Source organism: Sylvia atricapilla, chromosome Z (genome assembly GCF_009819655.1).
Source record: "Sylvia atricapilla isolate bSylAtr1 chromosome Z, bSylAtr1.pri, whole genome shotgun sequence".
In the NCBI taxonomy this organism is placed as follows: domain Eukaryota; kingdom Metazoa; phylum Chordata; class Aves; order Passeriformes; family Sylviidae; genus Sylvia; species Sylvia atricapilla.
In genome coordinates this window covers 33,458,709-33,468,294 of record NC_089174.1, presented here as the reverse complement: position 1 = coordinate 33,468,294, position 9,586 = coordinate 33,458,709, and positions in this window count along the sequence as shown.

The window sequence follows — 9,586 nt, the reverse complement described above, 5'->3', positions numbered from 1 at the left end:
TCATGTCTGTAGTATAGTGCAGACCTTACCATTTTTTTGTTCCCATAGACCTATCATTATCCATCTAGGTCCAGAAATACGAGTAGCTGGAGCTGGACTGCAATAGAGAATTACCACACTAGCCTCTCACCTCCAGGACTCAATTCCACATACAGGTGTTAATTAAAAATAGTTTTGCTCTCCCTCTTGCCCTATTTGTTCACAAAATGAAAGCCACTGCACTGCCTCACACAGCTGTCCATCCTCTCTCTGTAGCAGTGCAGGGGTTGGGATAACCGAGGTGCTGTGCTGGTGTGTAATTAAGTACTGGACTTGAGGTTGGCAGAGACACTTCACTACAAGTGTCCTGCACCATCCTTTTTCATGCTTATGGACTCAAAATTCTCTCTTTAGATGGAAAGCAATGCCCCTACTGGAAGTGGAAAAGTCCTGTAACAACTATGGTTTTAAGTCTTTATAGTAGAGAGTTGTTTGGGTTGGTGTTTGGTTTAGCATTTGTTTTTAAAGTCTCCATGTTGTGATGTGGTGTATTGTTACTAATCTGGAAGGTGATAGTCCCCAGGTAACAGCAACATGATGTAAAACATCTACTGCACATCTGCTGTTACTGTTCTAGATGACAAGTATGGTATAAGAAAAATTTATTTTCAGTTTCATTGTGTTTTTCTACTTCTTTTATTAAAAGGAACATTCAGGTAGCAGGCTGAAAATTAACAGAGGAAGTAACTTTCATACAACCCTTAAATGTGCAGTGCAACTCATTGCCATGGGGTACCATGGAGGCAAAGGTGGAGATAGTTAGTTAAGCTTATGAATTGTAAATCCTCATGACTAGTAAGTATGACTGGGATGTAACCCACAGTCAAGAAGATGTTACTGCTGAAAGATGTAATGGATAGGATTTCTCCATGACTCTCCTGTTTTCACGTACACTTTCTCCTCTAGAGCTGGTACTAGGGAGAGGTTTCTGTGTTAAAGATAGCTTAGGTCTGACCTGTTATGGTGATTTTTTTCTTTTCATGTCTTCTGAGGTTTATTTTTCTAATCATAGCTGTTGTGAAACATTGTATAAAGTAAAGCTGCTGATAGTTCCTAGGAAATGATTGATCTCTCTAAGAAATTTAGCATGGAAAGAGTTAATTTAGAGACATTAAAATTTTATGGCAATAATAAACACAAACACATTTCCTGTTTTTCTTCTGGATTTTGGTATCATAAGGATCTAAAGTACTTTTATAACTTTTTTGTTGATTTGTTAGTTTACCAGTTGTGTCTCTTGTTGGTTCTACAGGAATGCATCCCAAAACCTAAAATACAATACAGAAAAGGTTATTATACTGCTTCTGGTTTTAATATATTATGATATTGATTGAGATTTATTCCAGTTTAACACCTCAATTTTTGATTTGTCTGATTCTGAACAGAATTAACTACATATGAACAGTTTTTAAAATGGCTTTCTTAAAGGCATGTTTGATCAGTGGAAAGCAGCTTGCCTTTCCACAGGTTTACTCAAGCTAATTTTGCACTTTTTTTTTTGTAATTGTCACTGTCTCACACCAGCGCACTAAATTTCCTGAAAACTATTATTCTCTGGTAGCTTAAGAAGCTTTATTTCTAAAAAGCTTTCAATTTTTAAATTATGCAAAATGATATGATTTCAGAGTTGTTCAACCAGTTACAGTTTAAACCTCTCATTTTCAGTGACTTACAATGTACAATATTATCAATTCATTACATATAATTTTACTTTTTATTTAGTTTTATGCTTAGACACAAAGCTGTTTGTATTGTATAGTTTAAGAAATGCAATTTATTAAAAAGTTAAAAAGTTGTAAATTATATTCTATATAATCTATGTTGTTCTCTTTCTTAGTGTATTTAAGGTCTTTCCATCACTTATTGGTTTATGCAGCTTAAGTAAATGTATCCCAATGCTACATAAAACAGAAGAACCAGTAAGACCTGACATAAAGAAGGACAAGGTACTCAAAAATATTTTACCTCAGTATTCAATGAAAATTTCTCTTTCCATACCTCTGAAAACCTTGAATGTCAAGGGAGGAATTTGGGGGATTAATTCCCTCCCATTGTAAGTGGGATGAGATTCAAGACCACCTGAAGAATGCATAAGTCCATGAGACCTGATGAGATGCATCCTAGCATCCTGATGACATAGTTGCCAAGTTCCTTATCATATTAGAAAACTTGTGAAAATCAAATGATATCCTCCATGACTGAAACCAGGGAAAAATTATGATAATTTTTAAAAAGAGTTAAAAAAGGAGAACCCTTAGAAACACTGACCAGTCATTTTTACCTCCATGCCCAGTGGGATCATGGAACAGATCCTTATGGAAGAGATGCTGAAAGGCAGGTAGTTAATTAGAGACAGTCAACATGGTTCCACCATGGTCAAGTTGTACCTTACTAATGTAGCAGCCTTCTATGATGAAGCAACTGCCTCAGTGGACAAGGGGACAGCTCTGGCTGTCATTTAACCAGACTTCTGTAAAGCTTTTGATATGTTCCCATGGAACATGCATACCTATAAATAGGAAAAATATGGTTTGATGGATGGACGCTAGAAGAATAAGGTACTGGCTAGATAGCCTTTTCCAGGATGTTGCCGTCAACGGCTCAGTGTTCAAGCAGAAGCCAGGAATAAATAGTGTCCCTCAAGGGTCTGTACTGGGACCAATATTTTTTAATATCTTCATCAATACACATACACAGCGGGATTGAGAGCAGCCTCAGAAAGTTTCAGCAGAGTGAAGGTGAGGGGTGCTGCTGCAGTGGTGGAAGGAAGGTATGACATTCAGAAAGACCTTGACAAAATGAAGAATGGGTCTGTGTGAGCTTCATGAAGCTCGACAAGACTAAGTGCAAGGTCCTAGACACAGGTTGGGGAAATCTCCAGCATTAACACAGGCTGGGGGATGTCAAATCAGGAATGACCCTGAAGGGCTGGGTTGGGAGTGCTGTTGGGTGAGGGCCTGGTACATGAGGTGTCAGTGTGCACCTGCAGCCCAGAAAGCCAAGTGTGTTCTGGCCTGCATCAAAAGAAGCGTGGACACAGGTGATTCTGTACTCTGCTCCTCTATTCCCAGACCCCATCTGGAATGCTGTGTCCACCTCTCTACCTGTTGGAAATAGCCCAGAGTAGGACACATAGATGGTCAGGAGCACCACTGGTATGAAGACAAGATGAGACACTTAGGGTTGTTCAACCTGGAGAACAAAAGGCTCTGGTGAGACCTCATCCCTTTCTAGTGCCTGGAGCGACTACAAGAGGGCAGGAGAAGGCCTTCTGTCAAGCATGGAGTGATAGGATAAGGGGTAATGGCTATAAATTGAAAGTGAGAAGGTTTAGATTAAAGTCTAGGATGAAATTTTTTGTGTGGGTGGTGAGGCAGTAAAACAAGTTGCCCAGAGAAGCTGTGGCTGCCCCAGCTGGAAGTGTCCAAGCCGAGGCAGGATGGGGTTTTGAGCCACCTGGACTGGTGGAATGTGCCCTTGCCCACGGCAGTGGGGTTGGATTAGATGACCTTTAAACATCCCTTACAACCCAAAATGTTCTTTGATTCTTTGGTTCTAAAACAGTTCTTTAAAATCGAGGAAACTGAAGTAAGAAGTATTCCCTTTTCAGTGAATATTTGTCTTTTTTTGGTCTGGGGGCTTCAGATAAATCCAAGAACTAGAACAGCATAAGGCAATCCTTAGAAAAATCCCTAGACACTTTTGAGTTGCCTGTTACAGGGTCTTTGGGCCAGTAAAGATTGGAAGATAGTGACATTTCCTATTGTGAGAAAAATGGTAAACAAAGAAGTTATTCAAGTCATTTTTTGGATCTACTTTAATAAAACTGAAATGAGAATAGATATTTGTTTGAGATTTGTATGTTTTAGTGTGTACTATGAAATTACTTTTAAGTATTATTCTTATATTTACCATGATATTATTATTATTTTTATTAGTAATATTATTGTGGGTTGTTTGTATTACAAATAGACAAAGATCACATGTAAAAAGCATTACATTTTATCTTTCCAATAGCATTCTGAAGGATATGAGGGGGACAAGGTTTTATTTAACAATGTGATCGAGCTGATGTGTCAGTAATCAAGATGTGAGGTGGTTTAGCTATGAGGATGAATAGATTAGACCATATATTGGAGATTTTTCCTTAGGTAGGAAAAATCAGCACATTTAGCTAAAGCTTAGGAGTGAAGCCTTAGGAAGATGACCTAATGAAAAATGATGCCAGAATTCCTCAATGGCAATGATGCCATCATTCAGAAATCACTGCGAATAGCAGAACTGGGATGATTTCAACAGTGATTGAGAAGAGAATGATAAACCCATGATCTGAATTCAGGCACATATAATGTTTGTGGTTTGTTGTTTGGTATTATTTTAAATTAATAAACTGAGATTTGGACCTGGATCATGATTATAAACTTCAAGTATTTGAGGAGAAATAAAATTTCATTAATTGATACTTTGCAATAGAACACAAAACCCCTAAAAATCTGACATTTTGATTTGTTGAGAAAATTCCAATGATTTAATGGATTTGACCATGTATTGATTAGTGATGGCACACCCTTGTGGACAGGTTTTCTTTGGACCATAATATGCTGAGAACTGGACATCCAGAAGGATACAAACCTGGGCTTATGCCCCTTGAATATTTTTGGAATCTGTTTATACTTGACAGCACCCTGAGCCAAAGATTGCATCTGTTTATTTGCATAATGCACTTGGTTATTTTCGTTTGTGCTAAAACTGGTTCCCTAAATGTCTGCTAGTTCTCAGGATGAAATAGCTATTAATTATTCTCTAGGCACCTCAGTGTACCCTTAATGACTGCAGATATCTTTGCTGTATGATCCCTCACCTTGTTACTTTTAGGTTCTTTTTTTCCTGATACATTCCTAACTTACCGTGCCTTTCCCCATAGAAAACTGTCCCCTGCATTTGGATCTTTTCTTTGTCCATAACCTTACCTTGCTCACTGACGCTCTTCTGAGTCACAGTGGCTAGATTTGAAGCCATATTCAAGATGTGAGTTTTTTCATAAATTGTTTATGTGACCAATTATCTACTTTTTTCTCAGTCTAGTCTTAATTTTTAACAATTTTAATTCCTTCCAGAATTTTTAGAGAGCTTTTTCCCGACAAGCACTCAGGGAATAGGGATGGTTATGAGGATTAGCTTTTTCCTCTTGAGGTGAGTCACAGAAATAATAGGGCCAAAGAGACTGTGTTATTGATGGAATTAAAGATATTTATTGTGTGAAAAGGAATACGGATGAAGAGGAAAAGGTAATTAAAGACTAGCAGAGCTCTTACCATGGTGCAAGTATGATTTGGACTATCAAGGCTGGATGCAGATAAGAGTAATTCCATTATACAATGAATGTAAAAACCTCATTAAATTTCCTTAGCACAGAAACAGAAAAGACAGGTCATTGACTGAAATGAATGTATGAAATAAAGCAAATGGGATCCTGTTATTTGCTTAAATGCAGAAACAAAAATAATTAAATTGTTTTACCATCCATATAAAAATATTATACTGTGATATGATACTGGCTTTCCATTGGACACAGATCCATTCAAACCTGCTATTTACAAGTCCTGGTGAGGGACTAGTGCTCACACCAACAGAAACTTTTCTCAATCACAGCCTTCCTTTGCACTTCCTGTAGTACTAGAGCCAAAACCTTCAAAGCAGTCATATCCAAAGTATCTAGAACCCCATAACCAGGGAGCAAGACCAAAAGAACCTACCAGCTAAAAAACCAGCCACCAAAATTTCTATTTCTGCTATATTCAAGACTGGATGCAAAACTTGCTTTACACTGAAACATTCTGAAACTGTTCCTATTCAACACTCTTTACCCTTGTGGCCAATAATCTCATCCTTAGAAATAATTCTAAAAGAGATATTGCTTGTAGGGAAGAAGATCAGGTCGTCATTGCTTCTTTTGTGAGAGCTTCAGGTTTAGCAATGAAAAATAATGTATTTGTCTAGAAAGATAGGTTCATAATTATTTTTCTACTATATTATATAATAGGATTTCACCCTTTTGCTTCCTTCTCTCCGGAACTGTAGCTATGTCAGAAATGCCAGAATACATTTAGCTAATTAACAAATTTATAGACTACTTTTTTCCCAATTCAGTAAGTGAAAACACGAGTTGCCTAATTAAGTAGAGCTAAGACACTGAATTTTTTCTAATATGACATGGATGCCCTGAAGAAAATCAGTATTTATTGCAGTAATTATAATTTTGTGCTTGGCTGTTTTAAAACTGATCTCAAACACTATAGTTCTAAGTTAAGCAATTTGTGTTAGGCAGTACCATCTGTATGTACAGCTACTGTGGATGCTAGATATGTAGACTGGCAGGTAAGGTATTTTACAGTATCACACTTAAACTAGGTGGTTATATTATTAGTATTAGTACTTTCTGAAATTGCATGCCTTTTTAAAATAAAATGGATTATACTATTACTTGTCCTTTTTTAGCAGATGTATTTAACTTCTTAGTTATGAAATATTTGATGGGAAAGCTCACTGGGGAGTTTCTTGGCACTTGAAATTAAGTTCAGTTGTAAGGTGGAGAAGAAATTTTAATAATTGCCAAAAAGGTAATTTGATACATTCTTAGCCTATGACAGCATGCTTACTGTCACAAATCAGACTAAAGGCTCTATTCGTAAATGAATCATGTCCCATTTACCCTCCATTTTTATGTAGTGTAAGTTTAATGGAAATACCTTGCCATGTGTTTTTTGTGTAATGTTTTAACATTGCACTCAGTCCTCTGTGGCTTAAACACATAACAATACCTTTTTTAAACTGTGGGATATAAGAAAAGACAAAATTAAGGAGGTGTAAAGATGAGTAAAGCAGAGAGAAAACTCAAATGAATTTGTAAACTTTTTTTTAATTTTCCCCTGAAAATTGCTGATTTACAAGTCTACTTCATGATATTAAATTTCCAGCATTAATTTAGACCTGGAAACCAGGAGAAATCTTGTCTGATGTTGGGCAACTGCAGAATCTGCACAGGCTGAAATAGATGAGGGAGGAAAGGACTATTTTTTTCCTTAGGTATCTCAATATTTCATTCTTTCTCATCTTCCTCCTTTATTCTTATCAATCATTATTTTCATGAATCTTTTTATTAAGGATGGGTTGGGTATAAATACATCCATTGCATTTAGTCTGCTACTAACTAAAGACATGAATTAGATTAGAATTTGGGATGTACACCAAAAAAACCTGGAACCAGGACCACAAACACGTAGTCCTGTTTGTCTAACCCCATTCAGTCTTGGTCACCTTTTTAATATGTTGTTATAATTTTGAGCCTGTTTTCCCCCCACTATAGAGTTCACTTTCATACTTGTTAAACTTGTAATCTGGGACAATTCCCTTTTTTAATCTGAAATATGTATAAAATGAAACATTTTCATGCTGGCAATACTGTGGGACTTTGTGAAAGCACAAGTGAGGATAGCATTATTTTAAAGCCAGCAAGTCACCTCCATTTGTGACTTTATCCTCCCCATTTCCATATCAACTGTTTTATCCTCCATGTTGTTTTTCTTTTGTGTTCCTCCTAGACTGGACTCCTTCTGCCCCAGAGGGGTCCTCTAACCTGCCATTTGCATCTACACCATAAATATTTTATATAGCCCACAATGCTTTATGCATATTTTAACTGAACAATATCATTTTGTAAATTGTCTGTCAATATGATGTATGCTTGGTTACTTGCCATGAAAACTGTGTTCAGTATCGAAATATTATCAAAATATATCTCCAAATTTGGTCCATTTTCCTACCAGTGATAAGGAAAGTAAAAATGGTCTGAAATTCTGAACTGGCTTCTGAGAAGATATGACAAACTGTGTCAGTTTCCAGGAGTCTGCATAAATATGCATAGGTCTTCTGCTGAGTCTTACTGCTGACCTGAACGGGTGGCTCTCATTAGCTCCAGCTTGGAGGATAAAAGCTAAACATCCAAAATGAACTTTTATCTGTTTGCTGTGATGACAGGTTTAAAAGCTCAGACTGTGTCAAATATTTGCAAACAATCCTTCAAAAACCAGCTTGCACTGTGACACAAAATAAATATCAATTCTTTCATAGCTATTTAGCAATTCATATGTCCATGCAACTGTTGCCTTTAAACTTCACATTTTTTTGTGCAATTCCATGTTAAGGTCTAGGAAAATCATGTTAAACAGGTTTATGTCATTGAAAATAAATGGCCTGCCAGTTTGAGGGGCATCAAGTATTGCTAAACATTTCAGTCATGCATTGGTAAACAGCTTTTTGTATGATCACTGACAGTACATGAATGCATGACCATTTCTGAAATAAGTAGTGGATATGGCAGGACCTGAGGGCCTAAACTGTATCTTTCAGAATAGAAATAAATGACAAGACCTTCAGTCAGGTTTTACTGTACATCTCAGCTTCTGGAGCTGTCCTGGAACAGTAGCGTGGTCTTTCATTATATCATTCTGAGAATTACTTAAAGGGACATCCAGACAAATAGGTCTTAGGATCATACGGAAAACCCTACACCTATTTAAAAAGATCTTCTAGAAGATGTCTCTGAGATGCCTGCAGACTGGTATTATCTACTCTTTAAAAACCTTCCGTTCACATGGTCAAAGAGAATACCTCCCTCTGCCACCAATTCCTCACAAAATGAACAAACCAAATAACTGTTGTTCTGGTTTTTCATATAAATTGTTTTTCCCCTCAATCATATGAGTATGATCATGATTTTTCTTTTGTTGCTATCAGTGTGTGATCTTTAATATTTATAAGCAGACCCTTTAAAAAAACATCCTTATTATTTTCAAAGTAGATTCACTTAATTTAAGGGAATTTCACTTAGTGTCACCAACAGTCTGTTGATACGAAATTTTTATTGTACTTATAAACCTCATAAAAACTTCATCAATTAACTGAAAAGCATTCACTTTCTCCAGAAAAAATTGCTATGTTCTTCTTATATTTCTGTTTTTAAAACAGATATGATGGCAAAATAATTTTTTATGCTTTACTTTTACTATGCAACACATACTTGTGTTCTTCCTAGTATTACATTGATGGTGAAAAGTCACTGGGTTGTTATGTGGGTGTTCATAGTGCATTTTTATGTGCATTGATTAATTTTACATTCTTTATACCATAAATCAAGGTAATAAGGAAAATTTTCAAATGCGCCACTTGAAATATATCTTTCACATTGCCTTTGTTCTGTTTATAACCTTGTTTTTCTGTACACAAAGTGTTCTTATATACTGTAGAATAGCTGAGATATAGTAATGGGTGCAGAGCTGTAAAAGTCTCTCTTGGCACTCTTAACTTGGTCGGATTATTACTGTGTTCACTGATTCAGCTAGATGTGTTCAAGGATCTTCTCTGGTCTGAAAGGTCAGCTGCTTTTAGTTGTGCACTGGCAGAATACTAATACTGTCCTTATTCAAATTACCTGCTACAGTACTTATTAAATTGATGGCCTTGTGCTCTAATTTAATACTGCCGTCGT